Source organism: Amblyomma mixtum, chromosome 3 (assembly GCF_055824585.1).
Source record: "Amblyomma mixtum isolate Tamu chromosome 3, ASM5582458v1, whole genome shotgun sequence".
Lineage (NCBI taxonomy): Eukaryota > Metazoa > Arthropoda > Arachnida > Ixodida > Ixodidae > Amblyomma > Amblyomma mixtum.
In genome coordinates, this window is record NC_143014.1 from 168,846,339 (window position 1) to 168,861,272 (window position 14,934).

Sequence of the window (14,934 nt, forward strand, 5' to 3'; positions counted from 1 at the left end):
TGTTTTGAATTCTGTTTGTTTCCTTCTGTTGTAATAGCTTTTAGTTAGCCATGGCTGCTTACAGCGATGCGTGTGTTTTATATTGTTTACTTGTCTTTTGCCTTGTGACCTCTTACTTCTAAACGACGGCGGGAAAGTCGTCTATTGGCTAAGAAGTAAGTTTTGGCGGGAGGATTGTTTATTGGCGGAGGATGGAGTTTTGGCGCGAATGTGACGAGATGGGTACGCGCGAAGGAGAGCGCCGAGGTTGGGTGTGTGGCAGCCGGACAGATCGGTCGTGTGTGGCCGGTGGTGGTCCAGGGGCCGTGAGCGTAGAGTTGGAGACGCGAGTTAGTTGAGCGGCGGCCGGACGGGTTGGCCGTGTGTTGGCCGGCGGTGGTCCGGAGTCGTGGAAGTTTTGAGGTTTTTATTTTTAGTTAAAGTGGAGAGGTCGAAATCACTCGGCATATGTAAATAAGTTGTATATACATTTGTAATAAATAATTTCTTGAAGAAAGCCTTCCAAGTGCCTCACCATCCGAAGACCTGCACGCCTGTCTGATCTCACCCGTAGTGAAGTACGTCCCCCGGGTCACTCACGAGACCCGCCCTCTACGACTCTGCATCAACATCAAGGAGAACATCAACATCGACAGAGCAGAGAGGGAAAAATTCGTGACTGCATCTATCTGCGATGGCTTAACACTCCTGAAAAACCAGCCCAGGGCTACGCTAGCAAGACTGTAGCAGGAACGAGCCTACAATAAGGCAAGCACAATTTAACCAGATAACCTTCCTGAGAGCTTATAAAGTGAAATGACTACTTGATATTGTAAGTAAATTGTGTTTGATTGCTGAAAAATGTTCTTAGTAATTTTTTCCTCTTCAATAGACCCTTGAACTTCAGTCGGCCTACTCATGCAACGTGTCATTTTAGAGCGCAGCTCTTTGGCGTCCGTTCCTGGGTTTCGCGTCGTCGTCGGCGTCGGCCTCGTAACCAGCTCCGCCCCCAATGTCACGCTTTTCAATTGGTCGAAATGCTCGTGACGTCACAGTGCGCAAATTTCAAATGGGGCCAATTGTACTTTGGCTAGTAACCATGCAACCAATCAAAGGGATCGCATAGTGATGCTGCAACTAAGTTGGACTGAGTTTAGTTAATTGCTTAATTAATCAATTAGCCTAATTAATATAGAGGAGAATGAAGAGGTCAGAAGAAAACAAAAGAAAGACGCGCGCCGCAGCGACAACAGCGTCCGCGGAAGGAGACGCTGCTGAAAAAAACAGATAAGTACGAAGCCTCGTTCCCTCCACCACCACGCACTTCCCCACTCAGTAAGACGTTGCTCGTTTCATATACGTTGTGTCGAACATCCTAGACAGTTCCAACAATTGACAGGTTAATGACAGAACACGATGGATAGAAATACAATAATATAAATATGAAATAGCCTAATTAACCTTTCTAGTTAGACCGCATAAATCAATAAAACCGAGAACGAAATTGGTCGAGTTGGGGAATCGAACCAGGGTCTCCGGAGTGCGATACGAGCACGCTAGCCACTCCGTAATGCCAGCTGAATGGTTTGGAATGAACAAAGGCGCGTCTAGCTAATACGGCTTCTTCGTTCACTCCCATCTTCCCCCTTTCCCTTACGGCGAGGTGCAGGTGTCCACCCAGATATGCGAGAGAGATACATTTTCTTTCCTCAAAAAATAAATTTACCGTCCAGCAAGGCGTACAGCCGAATTGGCGATGGCGTTCTGTGGACTCCCTGGCAGCGTTGCAAGACGCTGTCGCGTTCCACTCTTACAGGCGAAGCTTAACATGTTAACCACACATCAGTAACACACGCAGACAGCCAATGGACGCGTCATTCGCTGGCAGCACTTGATTCATCATTCACAACCACATTCGTGACAGAATGCTGTACTAAGGCTTTCGCCTTGCACCACTTTAGTCGCCAAAGTGACTCCTAATTTTAGAGCGCAGCTCTTTGGCGTCCGTTCCTGGGTTTCGCGTCGTCGTCGGCGTCGGCCTCGCAACCAGCTCCGCCCCCCTTTCATCCCCCCAGCGCTAGCAGCGACCGACTGATACCGCTGGATGCCGCTGACGCCGCTAGAGAGTCAAGATAACGTGACTGCATAGAACACCGTCGCCGCCATGCAGAAAGAGGAGGAAAGGGTCCCCCCCCCCCCCCCCTGTTCTTGTGTGGCGGATAGGGTGCTCTTCAGTTGCCGACGCGCCGGTTATTTCACGTAGGCCCCGGCACGTCGACGAATACGTGACCACCTTCCCACGGCTAGACCTGGTTCTTAGCGCTGCGGAAGCGAGGGTATCATATTGTTTGTGTCGGCATCGGCGGCGTTGTCCCTGAAACCAACTCCGCAGCTGGGGTTGACTCACTATCGAAAAGGTGAAGCAGCTTATTTGCTGCGCTCAAATTTCGCATTAGGAAGTAACGTAATCGTCGGTCATTTTTCTTCTAGTTACATAAATATGATTAGAAATCCATAATAAGAAACAAAATTATTATTAAAAGTGCTGCGAACTCAAAATTCCATCCAAGTGAAATAATAATTATACTAATAATTCCAGTGACGTTTGTGGGAAGCGTACGAGTGAAAAAAGCTTATGAAAAAAAAATTGGATGTGGCTTAGCTAAGGTTAAGCCTGGATATACACTCTAAGAACAAAAGGAGTGCGGGGAACTCCTTTCGATGGAGTATACGCTTGTCCCATATTTCACTCCTTTATCCAGAGTCGCCGCACTCCTGCTAGGCGCACTCCCTCTGCAGGAGTAGAAACACTCCTTTATTACAAATGGCTGGGAAAAAAAAAGCTGCGCCAGAGGGAGGATTCGAACCAGGAAACTCTGCATTGCGAGCCGAGTGCGCTACCTCTCGCCTATACTTGAGCCGAGTCGCAATGCTTTTCAGTAGTTATATATGCTAACATTTTGAGTTCAGCGGCAGTTTTGTGCGTATATGTCGCGAGTTCTGTTCTCTAAATTGGTAGATCGCTGGCTGGTTAGAGCTGGCACAGCTCAGTAAATGATGAAACAGTACAGGCAACACCTGAACGCCACAACGCCACGGTAAATTTTTACTCGACAGCAATTTCATGGTGCACAGTACGTTGACTCGCCCTTCGCGAACGAGTTAACTGGTGTCCTGATGCACTATTATTCGTATTAAAATGATGTGTAGCTTCCCTAGAGCACTCGTCGATCATTCATACCCTAGTAGGAATGCCATATAAAGTGTTTAGACTAATGTTTCGCCGTCGACCGCGAAGGTTTACGGGATCTGACAGAAGTGTTTTCCTTTAACAGAAGCATCGCTCGTTTCTGCGAACCGCTTTTTCTTGGAGGTTGCTGTGCTGAAATAGATGTTGCAAAATGTGAATGGCCGTTCCGAAGGGCATAAAATATATTCACACAGCAATAAACTAATGTTTAGGATAAATTGCGACAGTTACCATGACAGTCTCTTCTTAAACGCATTCTACGGAAGTACATGACTTCGCTGAATGGTATAGACTTCAGAACCCCGCGGCGGTCGCATTTCGATGAATGCGAAACTCCAAAGCCTCATGCACTGCGCGATGTTAGTGCACTTCGCTTTGGGATGTCGCGATGTCAGTGCAGTTGCTTTGGGACGTAAAATCCATTGAAATCAAATCAAATATGCTGTATGAATGCAACGCAATAATCTTCAAAGTGTACACTGCACGTATCGGTTATGTACAAGGTCTGGCTCTGTGGGCGGAGCACCGCGCACTTTCTTGTTTGGTTGTTTCTGCTTATTACTAGTTTGCATGAGATGCGAGTCACAGGTCACTATATATATGGCTCCGCTGCAGTACAAAAGCTAAGAAAATAAACAACCTCCAACTCCCTCAGGCCCTAGAGGGAGTGCGCTCGCAGTTTTACTCCTTACCGAAGGAGTCGTTTCACTCCTTAGGCAGTTTGGGCGGAGTAAACTGCTGCTAGAGAGAGTACAGTAGCCGGTATACTCTATCATAGAGAGTATCAGTTCTTAGAGTGTACGGAGCGAAAAGTGCCATAGTCTCTCACACACATCACAAACATAGCCACACGGGTTGTTCACAAAGTCCAACGTAAACACTCTGGACACATTTTAACACGTGTTCAGTGTAGCGGTGAGTCTTTGAATCTTCTTCCATGTTTTCCTCCTTCTGCTGCTCCTCCTCCTCACTTGGTTGACTACCAGTGGCCACAGCGGTGGCCATAGCGCGTCTTTCGGCTTCTTGGCGACGTCTTTTCGCGAGGCGTTCCTCACGTTGTTCCGGCGTTTCAGATGCACGTTTCGCCTTGGCTCGATCTTTCCTCCGTTGTTCGGCGGCCAGCTCCCAGGCGACTACCTCTGGATCGGAAGAATTCAATTTCTCCGTTCTTCTGCGTCGTTTAGCAGCAGCCGCACTCTCCTTGGCTTCCATGTCGAACGCGCCCGCCAGTTGTGTTTTTGTTGTTGTTGTTGCGACTGAGAGAGGGATGAAAGGAAATTGCATGGGCCTGCCAACTGGCTCCAGCCGAGCCACCACCGCTGCCACGTGCAGATAGAGGAGAGTTAAAAGATCAGAGGAAAGAGAAAAAGGAAAGAAAAGACGCGCGTCGCAGCAACAACCGCGTCCGCTGAAGCGGACGCTGGCTGAAAAAACATAAGCGGCCGTAGCCGCGATTCGTCACCACCTCCGCGCCCGCCAGTTCTCAGTCAAGCGCATTATAAGGCCTGCGCGCTCCCTCCGTGACGTCACCCAACTTGACCCAGCCGCGCGTCTCCTCCCGTGCAGGGGCACGCGCGGAGTGCGGGCGGTACTGATGCGGGGTAAAATTTTGTCGCCTGCTATTAAATTGCATTGGGCTAAAATGAAGGTATGCGTTGAATGGATGTGTTTTCATCGTACTTTATAAAAGGATTGCTGGAAACTTTTGCGGTATATGTTTCGCGTATCATATCTGGATTTGGAACTTGTGTAAAAGAAACGCCAGAGATCGAAATGAACTGTGGGCACAAGATTTTATTCACATATTTACAAATTATTACGTATTTAGAAATGGCAAAACTTTTTCCGTTTGTGGGCCAGCCCACACGATTTTATTTTAAGGTTTTGGATGGACATGTTTTCATCATACTTAAGAAAGGCATTGCTGGAAACTTTTTACTGTATATGCTTCACGTAGCATATCTAGATTTGTAAATTCCGTAAAATAGACGCCAGAGATCGAAAGGAACAGTGGCCACAAGACTTTATTCACATATTTACAAGTGGCAATGCCTTTTCAGTTTGTGTGCCAGCCCACACGATTCTATTTTAAGGTATTTTAAAGATTCTATTTTAAAGGGTCAGTCTACTGAATTTTATCGACCATATTTTCTTTGCGGCAACCGATAGCTAACCATATGTGGTGCCAAGGAGTGCGGTAGAACATTTTAAAATAGAATTTATTAATGTGGGAACACATCTGTATGAGATGGTAGTCTCATCTGGCAACCATCTGGATTTCCGCCGCGCGGCGACAAACATGGCGGCGCCCGTCGAAGCCGGACCTCTCGCTTCGGACTGAATTCTGGTTGTTGCTGCCTTTTTCAGTGCGTTCACTGGCCATAAATGGGGCGCCTGTCTTTCGCTTCGTCTCATCTCGCCTATAAGAAAACATATAAGAGATAAATTTGCTTTATTTTAATAATTAGAGTGACGATTCTGCCGCTCCTAGGCTTAAGTGGAGAGTCGGTTTGTTTACAGCAGTGGTTCCCGTCCTGACGACCAGATGGCGCCACTATAGGCTGAGTTTATTTTTACGTCTCTGCTAGCATACGCTGAACTAAAAGTGGGAATGTGCCTGCGTTTTGCGTGCGTGTAACTATAAATATTCATGTGATTTACAGAAAAAGCGAGCGGTACGCCTTCTACAGTTTGCTAGAACAAAACGTGCGTTTCTCTGACATTGGGGCATACAGATGGTACGTAGTATATTCACTTATGCTTCTACAAAAAAAGACTACCACTTTCTTGAACAAAATGAACGTTTGGGGTCGCCACCATGCTTTTTTACGCGACTTTTAACGCCGAAATAAAATATAAATTCCTGCCTAAACCGGGCGCAGACCCCTCGTTATTGATGTTGTAGGGTGCCAACTACCAGAATATGCCATTATTTATACACTCATCTCGGTGAGTAGACTGACCCTTTAAGGTTTGAAATGTAGCTCGCATATCTGGAAAGCAGCGGATGAAAAAGTCCCTCGGGAACTAAAATATTGTCCTTGCTGTTCACTTTTTTTATTTCAAGTTTGAACCAAGTTCAGTGGAGCTACTTGTACGCTACATTGCGCACCCATGGCACAGACGCCTTTATTCATTGCGCAATTGCATAGAATAGCTTCCATTACCTAAATATACTGAGCATTCTTTAGCCAAAACACTGCGCACACTGAATATAGTCGAAACGCTGAATCAAGATGTAAAAATATATCTAGTTAGTGTACATATGCTCTCTGCAAAATTCGATGGTATTCATAGGCATATTTAATTAACCATGATATGAACGCCCGCACTGAAATTGAAAATTTGTACCTATTCAAGCACACAAGAACACTGCCTGGTACATAAGAGGAAAAGATATAATATTTACTGATACCAGCGGTCTAGGGCAAACATCGCGTCCCATGAATTTTAGAACCGCATCTTGTCCACATTTTAGCACCGTGATAAATTATCAGTCTTCAACGATTTCTTCGATGGCCAGACACAACGTACCTTAGGATCTCGCAGAGTCCTTATGTCGATGTCGTCGCGGCACAGCACGCTCCCACGTAATCCTACGGGCGTCTTTTGGGAACGAAAACACACGCACTTTTGGCCCGTTGTCACAGTTTCCTTTGCAGTTGGGCACGCAGCAGCGACCCATTGCTTCAACAGCAGGTGCAGGACACGCCAAGATTTCGATATCGCGATGACAAGCGATTTCCTAACCAGTACTCACGAACACAACAGCAAAAAAACGCAGCAGCGCACGCTGACACGTCCGGCTACACGACTACCGAAGGGTGCAAGACTGGTTGAGGGAATAAAGGAGACGTCTCAGTGTCGGAGGAATGCGGAGGGGTCAGCGGTCAAAGTGGCTGACGTCAGAGCGGGGGGAAAGGAAAGCGCGCAGGCCCAACACCTCTAGAGGGTGTTGGCAGGCCTTGATTATATACACACGGCGCACCCTCCTCGCAAATGCGCAGTAGCGCGCGGCGCATGGCGGCAGAGTATGGCGGAGTCGGCGACGGCTGCGGCGAGGAGGCGACGCACCTGCGCCTCTCGTGACGTCACTTGGTTTTCGCACATGCGCAGAACCAACGTTACTAGCGGAGAACTGGCGGCACCTGCACACGCGAAACTCGGCTCTGAACCGCGTAGTGTAGCTTTTCGCTACAAAACGGATAAGAAAATATTGCCACCTTCAGATTGCGATACGAGGGACATGTGTCCAACACCCTCTTTGGAAACGAACTGTTTATGCAAGCAGAGTGCTAACCAGACGGCAGAGAATAAAATTTACATTAAAATCATGGTGGTATTGGCTTTACACGCCCGCCCCCTTCTCTCTGACCGATAGATAAACTGCCGCCGCAACATACCCAGCGCATTCGAAAGAACCAAGATGGCGCCGAAAGGAGTGGGTGTCCTTGATTAGGGTGCCTCGATGCATAGAACCATAGAACTGCTTCGATGCGAGCGCCACTTTCAGTTTCAGGGTGAGGACACCGCTTTCGACAGTGACATGTTGGGTCCCACTCTTCCGTTCGGCTGCACTGAACGCAATGGGGCGGCAAGCCGTTTAGAGAAAACTGCTGCTATCACTTGGAATTCCGCAAATTTGGTGTTCTGCTGGGACAAGGTGGTGCCAGAGGTCGTTTAAACAGTGAGTCGAAGTTAATTACGCTAAATTAAATCTTCTTTCGCAGCTGATCTGCCGAGAAACTCGGTGTCTAGTGAGCAGTCGTTATATTCTCACAACGAACGTAGCAAATTCCAGTGCAATCTGTTACCCGGATACTCATTTCGATTATAATCCAATAATCAGGATTACTTACTTTCAGCTGCAGTTGCTTATTCGCCAAAAGCTAGCAATCAGAAAGGTTCTCGTTTGCAATGAAATGATGTGCGAGAAGTCGCCTTCGACGGCTGCTAATTTCTGCAATTATGAGGATACAAAGTTACAGTTGTGAATTATACACCCACCCCTAGAAAACACTGTTCTGGAATGCATGTGTTTCGCATGCCTTGCTTCGCATACATTGGAGTTGTCTGTTGGTTTCCAACCGTCTCACTAACTGATCTGTGATTCTCAGTTTTTTCTGCGCGCGCTGTCCCGAACAAAGCGAAATAGCCGCTGTACTTTCCTATTGTGGGCACAACACTCAGGAACACAACAGCCCCTCATAGCTTGATCCCCGGCTGCTACATCACACACACAACAGGAGCTCAATTCAAGCAAAGAGGCGCGGCCCGTTGGGCGAAATTGTTTACTTTCGCTTAGATTTTGCATGTTTCGAGCGTTCCCCGCCGCCTTTTTTGTGCCGATTACAGACGCCTCGTTACACATCGCGCCTTCTGCCCTACGCTGTAAGAATTCGCATGTTTTGATCCACCAGATGTGCGCCGATCACATATAGGCCGGGAAAGCTGAAAGACGAGCGTTAAAACCTTCCAGGCCTTTAAAAATTTGCAGAGGGCTTTTTTCAGAACCTGACGACCAAGGCGCTTACGTTTCCCAGTAAGGCAGCCATATTTATGGGCGCCCTCGCTGGCAACTTAAGCCGTATATGTGAAGCTCTCGTCGGTGCGTTTTGTTCAGTTTGTTTATTTTATCTCTATACCACGAAGGCATACTACTCCCCCACCACCTCTACTTCTTTGCGCAGCTCACTACGAATATCTTGGCGCCGCACATACCTTATCCGCATCACTATAGCAAAATAAGCCGTGGTTCTACTGGGGAAAAAGGGGCTCCTTTCGGCGTCACGCAACCACATCAGTAATGCGAAATCAACTGCCTTTCCCGATGACTATCGAGTGAAGCGTCAATCCCGCGTCTCTTGGCAAAGGGAGCAGACGGTTTGGCGAAAGCGAGGGAGGCGCGGGGTGTGGTGCGCCGACTCCCCTTTTCTAGTTTAGCCAGGGGGAAAATGGGATTCAAACGAAGTGGTTACAGGGGCTTATTTTGTGAGGTTCATTTGTAAACCAGTCGCGTGTAATGGTTTTTTCTTCATGTTTTGAAAAGAAGAAAGCGGTTTAGTTATATTTGACCTCAAACAAGGCTACTTAACGACTACTAAGCAGCAAGACATCGTCGCATCGTACCATCAGTCTAAATGTAAACACCTCCCAGAGAGGAATTCAACCGTCTGTATAATTTTGTTGCGGAACAAGCCACGAAGGTAGCAGTTGAGAAAATATGACCATTTCGTTTCAGACGTGTCTCCATCTGTCCACCCAAGAGCAGTGCGGCGACGGCCTGTTAGGAAGAAAGATTTGCCATTACTACGTATAATGCCGCACACATGGTGCAGTAATAACACAAAGGGAATCGCAATGTTGGAAAAACGGGTGTTAACTACGAAAAAAAAAATTACGAGGAACTTTAGCGGCTTAAAGTGGTGAAAGGCGAAAGCATGAGTGCTGCATTCTGCTACGCGATTGTTCACTTCACATTCTGTTGGTGCATTAATTAACTGCCAATTAATGACGCTTAATCTTTGCCTTTAGGAGTGGAACGCGACAGCGTGTTGCAGCGCTGCCAGGGAGTCCACGTAACGCCGCCACCCGTTCGGCGCGATGTGTTGCCCTTTGAACGCAACGCTTTTTGAGGAAAGGAAATGGGGCTGTAATTCTCTCTCATCTCGGTGGACACCTGAACCGCACCGTACAGGAAGGGAGGAAGTGGGAGTGAAAGAAAAAAGAGAAAGAGGGGCCGTAATGAAGAAAATGAAAATTGTATTTGAGGAAAGAAAATTACGCAGTAACTGTCTCACATATCTCGGTGGACACCAGTCGAAAATTGTATTTGAGGAAAGGAAATTGCGCAGTAACTCTCTCACATATTTCGCTGGACACCCGTCAAAATTCGCGCGCAGTGACGTCACGACCATTTCGACCAATCTGAAACGCGGACAAATTTGCTAACACGTCTTGGTCACGACAGTATGAGCCATTAAAGGCTTTCGCCTTAATAGTTATATATGGCAGGGCGTCCTCCGCGCTGCTGGCATACCCGAGAAACGTGGGGCCCTGTCCACAGTCCTAACATTCGAACAACGAATGCAGCATAATTCTGCGGAATTCGGCGACCCTCATACTCTAAATAACGACTGCAAAGGAAAACCAAATAACTACTGTTCTTTTTCAGTGCAGACAGTGACTATATGGAGCACTGCAGTCCGTCACAACTTTTCAACTGCCGTGTAGGTGGAGCGACTGCATCATGCGTAAATCACCCTGAAAACAGCTGGAACATTACTGCCACTAGAGAAACAACTATTAGTGAGACTGAACTGGAAATATGCTGTACATGGTTGTTTCGCGCGTTGCAATAATATTCCGGCACTTTTGAGTGTGTATTATGCATGGTGCAGTCGCTATAACCGCGCGACAACCGAAAAGCAATGACGGACTGCTGTGTTCCCCAGTCACTGTTTGCACTGAAAAAAAAAAAAAAACAGCAGTTATTTGGTGTTCCTTCGTAACTGTAATTTAGAGTGTAATGGTTGCCGAATTCAGTAGAATTTTGCTGCATTTGTTGTTCGAACGTAAGGACTGTTCACAGGGCCCTAATTTGCTCTGGTATGCCAACAGCACGGAGGCTGACCTGCTAAATATTGTCACGTTGTAGTGACGGCAGTCCAGCGGTCAGTAGGACACCAACAAGACTTGGAAACGAAGCTCTTCATTTGGGCTGACTTGCGCCCGCAAAAGAACTGAATCACTCGGCGGCGGCGTAAGCAACAAACGTGCTCGTCAGTCGTCGAACTACGAATGCCCGCTGCTCGCGGCATCGTTCAATTTAAAGCCGGCAAGGAAACTTCGAGATAACAGGCCGAGATCATCTATAGAGTAATCTGGAAACACGTAGATGCAGCTGTTCATGGCTGTGATCAATCGAGATTAGTCCGGTCGCTTCTCGCGTCACGAACAAAAATGATAACACCCCTTTCCTGCGGCCTTGCGCGAACGAACGGACACTACAATGATACGTGGCATTATAATTATTTCTGCGTAGTTAACACCCGCTTTTTCAGCATTCTTTGGGATCCCTTCGTCTTTTTGCTGCACCATATGTGAATATTTCCACGCAGTAATGACAAATTTCTCTTCCAAACGGTCCGTCGCCACAGTGCTCTGAGGTGTACAGCTGTGACATATCTGAAACCTATTGGTCATTCTTTCTCAACTGCTTGTTCCGCAAAAGAATCATGCAGACGGTTGAGTTTCCCTCTGAACGGTGTTGACTACATGTAGATTGATGATACGATGAGACGACGTTTTGCTGATTTGTAGTTTCTAAGTATAGCCTCATTCCAGGACAAATTTAAATGACAATTTTTTTATGTTCAAACTTCAAGAAGAAATCATTAAAAGCGACCGATTCATAAAGTGGTTTGGTTTGGTTTATGGGGTTTAACGTCCCAAAGCGACTCAGGCTATGAGGGACGCCGTAGTGAAGGGCTCCGGAAATTTCGACCACCTTAACGTGCACTGACATCGCACAGTACACAGGCCTCTAGAATTTCTCCTCCAAAGAAATTCTAGCCGCCGAGGCCGGGATCGAACCCGCGTCTTTTGAGTCAGTAGCCGAGCACCGTAACAACTGAGCCACCGCGGCGGCCGATTCATAACGTAGCCTCACAAAATCAGCCTCTGATAACCACTTCGTTTGAATCTCATTATCCCTGCCGAACAAAACTAAAAAAACGGGAGTCGGAGCAACGCGGGCCGCCCTCCTCGCTTCCGCGTAACCGTCTGCTCCAGTTTCCAAAAGACGCTGGCTTGTCGCCGCATTCATTAGTAGTCGAGCAAGGCAGTAGATCTCAAGTTATAGGTCTGGGCTAATTGGAAAACCGCGTTTGTGGCAAAGCGCGCAGACAGACGCGGACAAGTCAACAGGAGAGACAAGAAAAAAAAAGTAAACCCGAAGAAATGCCTGCCCAGAAACACGCGCGACGAATTTTTTTGATGTGGATGCGTGACACCAACCTTCTTTCTTTGAAGTGGAGAAAAAAAGGCTCCTTCAGTTGGTGTCACGCCGTCGCGACGTCTTTGCTTACTGAAGCACAGAATGTAGTTACGCCACCGGGATATTCGTAGTGAGCTGGCGCAAAGAAGTAGAGGGGGGAGGGGGGGGGGGGGGTAAGGGGGAGGGGGGTAAGAATGCCTTCGTGACATGCCATTTTTTGTTCCATGACGCATAGTAGCATTGTACCTTCACCAATTTTTGTGAACTGCGATATGTTATCTGAACTCACTCGTTTTTGTCTTTTTTGCTGCACTTTTACTGGGCTTTTTATTTCTAACCTATTTTACACAAACTTCTGTATTTGACCCCCCTTACACAATGCCTCTCCGGAGGCCTGTAAGGTATTTGTAAATAAAATAAATCAAATAAGAATAAAATTTAACAAATGCTTGACGAAAGCTCACATACTCGCTTACCAGCGATAGCGCGCCTAAATAATATGGGTGCCTTACTAGGTAACGTCTTTGTCGTCAGGTTCTGTAGGAAGCACTCGACAGATTTGGATGTGGCCTGGAAAGTTTTAATCCTCGCCTCCCCTTGACACAATCAACTGCAGGACGATTACAGCTTTCCCGGCCTACGTCATCGGCGCACGTGCTGGTGGTCTGGACAACACATGCGACTTCTGACAGCAGAAGGTTCGATGTGTACTGAGGCTGCTGCACAGTTATGCGTCTCCAATCAGCAGAAGAAAAGCAGCGGTGAACGCTCGAAACATGCAAAACCGAGGCGAAAGTATACGCAGTTCGCCCATTGGGCCACGCTTCTTTGTTTGAAGCTTGAAGTGAGCTCGTGTTGTGAACGTCATGCAGCAGTCGGAGATCAAGCTATGAGAAACTGCTGTGTTCCCGGGTGTTCTGCTCACTCTCGAAAAGGGCAGCGGCTATTTCGCTTTGCTCGGGGAAGCGCGCGGAGAAAAAAAAAGTGGAATCAGGTCAGGTGAGACGGCTGTAAACCAACAGAACTCCAAAGTATGCGAGACAAGGCATGCGAAATGCTTGCATTCCAGAACAGTGTTTCCAGAAGCTGTTTGAATGGCAGTCCTTAGCGAATATGAAAATATAGCTCGAAATAAGTAATCCTGTTTCTTTGCAGAGCAATGAAATTTAAAGCAACCGGGTAAACAGATTCCACTGTATGTAACGCCCGTTGTGAGGATGTACCGACTGTACACAAGGCGCTCAGTTTCAAGGCAGATTCGATGCGAAAGAAGATATGCTTTTGCGTAACTAACATTCATTACCCCTTTAAAGAATCTATGGTACCACCCTCTCTTGGGAGGACACTAGATTTGCGGAATTTCACGCGGTAGAGGCAGTTTCGAGGAGAAAACTGCAGCTGCCGCGTGGCAAGTATGAAATTCTGCCAAGACAGAGTGGTACCAAAGATTGTTTATTGTGAATCGGAGTTAGCTACTCTAAAGTATACCATCTTTCGCAGCTAATCTGCCGAGAAAGTCGGCTCCTTGTGAACAGTCGGTGCGCTCAATCGGTTCTCTTCTCTCCCGTTTCTCTTGATATTCTTACAACGTGCGTAGCATATTCCAGTACAATATCCTGAACCGGATGCTCGACATTTGGATTACTTTTCTAACAATCAGGATAACTTATTTCGAACCGCAGTTGCATAATCACCAAAAACAGCTATTAAACAGCTTCTCGTTCGCCATGAATTCTCAGGATAACTTATTTCCAACTGCAGTTGCATAAACGCCAAAGACAGCCATTAAACAGCTTCTAGTTCGCCATGAATTCAAAGCAAGAAGGCGCCTTTTGTGGCTGCTAATTTCAGTAATTATGAGGATGCAAAGTTAAGTTGTGCATTATACCTCCGTCTCGAGCAGAAATTGTTCTGGAAAGCAAGCGCTTCGCATGCGTTACCTCGCATACTTTGGAGTTAACTGTTGGTCCAGCCCTCTGGTTTGACAAGCGATTGCCACTTTTTTCGACGCGCACTGTCTCGAGCAAAGCGAAATAGACGGTGCCCTCTAATAATGTGGGCAGACTACTCGAGAACACAACAGTCCCTCATAGCTTGATCGCTGACTGCTGCATCACACACACAACACGAGCTCACTTCAAATAAAGGGGCGTGGCAAGTTGGGTGAAAATGCCTGTTTTCGCCTCGGTTTTGCATGTTTCGAGCGTTCCCCGCCACCTTTATTCTCCCGATAACAGACCCCTCGTTGTCTTTACGCGTCGCGGCCTTTCTTGTACCGATTACAGCCGCCTCGGTACACATCGCACAAATCCTACCCCACGATGTCAGAAGTCGCTCTTTTGTCCACTAGACCAAAAGCACTTGCGACTATGACGTAGGCCAGGAAAGCTGAAACGCTTGTGTTAAAACCTGCCAGGACGTATCAAAATTTGCCGAGCGCTTTCTACAGAACCTATAACGATAAAGACGTTTCCCAGTAAGGCACTCATATTATTTAAGCGTGTTGTCCGATGGTTTCACGAGACCAGGCTTCTAGCCAGGGCAAAAGAAAAAATCGAAAGAGAAGTAATTGAGGCTTTTTATATTCATCAAAGAAAAGACAACTGCGTCAGCACGCCTTCTGTTCTCCTCACCAGAAACGAACTAGCTTTTTTTGGACGGTTTAGTTTAGATGCCCTTTGCAAGGTCCGCTTGCTTCCTTCAATCG